At 41.3% G+C, this 1,289-nt stretch overlaps 1 non-coding gene across 1 annotated transcript; it reads left to right on the top strand.

Moving 5' to 3' along the window:
* Positions 1–245: 245 nt before the first annotated feature.
* Positions 246–352, top strand: LOC112443360 (U6 spliceosomal RNA). Its single transcript, XR_003031693.1, has one exon. It is a non-coding gene; the product is annotated as a U6 spliceosomal RNA (small nuclear RNA).
* The last annotated feature ends 937 nt before the right edge of the window (positions 353–1,289 follow it).

The following is a 1,289-nucleotide window of genomic DNA, read 5'->3' as shown; positions in this document are numbered from 1 at the left end:
GAGAAGTGAGGTCACAGGAAATGGAAGGAAAATCGGAGACTTTCTAACTCCCTCCTGACCTAAGTGGTTTTTTCCCTAAGTAAGGGTCTGTGAGTTACCTTGTATATATCACAACAGTCTTAGATAATGCTGTTGATCTTCTATGTAACAATGATGTCTTGCTTCAGTTAGAGATGTCTATGTGTTCCATAGGGAGGATTTATATGTCTGGTAAGACGTAAAGACTCTCTAAAGAAGAGAGCCTTGTACTCACTTTGGCAGCACATATACTAAAATTGGAACGATACAGAGAAGATTAGCATGGCCCCTGCACAGTGATGACACGCAAATTCATAAAGTGTTCCATATTTTTAGACAAATAATTTCACAATTTGTATGGAAATACAAAAAAACCTCGAATAGCTAAAGCAATCTTGAGAAAGAAGAATAGAACTGGAGGAATCAACCTGCCTGACTTCAGGCTCTACTACAAAGACACAGTCATCAAGACAGTATGGTACTGGCACAAAGACAGAAATATAGATCAATGGAACAAAATAGAAAGCCCAGAGATAAATCCATGCACCTATGGACACCTTATCTTTGACAAAGGAGGCAAGAATATACAATGGAGAAAAGACAATCTCTTTAACAAGTGGTGCTGGGAAAACTGGTCAACCGCTTGTAAAAGAATGAAACTAGAACACTTTCTAACGCCACACACAAAAATAAACTCAAAATGGATTAAAGATCTAAACGTAAGACCAGAAACTATAAAACTCCTAGAGGAGAACATAGGCAAAACACTCTCTGACATAAATCACAGCAGGATCCTCTATGACTCACCTCCCAGAATATTGGAAATAAAAGCAGAAATAAACAAATGGGACCTAATTAAAATTAAAAGCTTCTGCACATCAAAGGAAACTCTCAGTTCAGTTCAGTTCAGTCACTCAGTCGTGTCCAACTCTTTGCGACCCCATGAATCACAGCATGCCAGGCCTCCCTGTCCATCACCAACTCCCAGAGTTCACTCACACTCTCGTCCATTGAGTCAGTGATGCCATCCAGCCATCTCATCCTCTGTCGTCCCCTTCTCCTCCTGCTCCAAATCCCTCCCAGCATCAGAGTTTTTTCCAATGAGTCAACTCTTCGCATGAGGTGGCCAAAGTACTGGAGTTTCAGCTTTAGCATCATTCCTTCCAAAGAACACCCAGGGCTGATCTCCTTCAGAATGGACTGATTGGATCTCCTTGCAGTCCAAGGGACTCTCAAGAGTCTTCTCCAACACCACAGTTCAAAAGCATCAA

The sequence above is a fragment of the Bos taurus genome, chromosome 21, assembly GCF_002263795.3.
Source record: "Bos taurus isolate L1 Dominette 01449 registration number 42190680 breed Hereford chromosome 21, ARS-UCD2.0, whole genome shotgun sequence".
Classification (NCBI taxonomy): domain Eukaryota; kingdom Metazoa; phylum Chordata; class Mammalia; order Artiodactyla; family Bovidae; genus Bos; species Bos taurus.
This window is presented reverse-complemented; position numbering and strand designations above follow the sequence as displayed.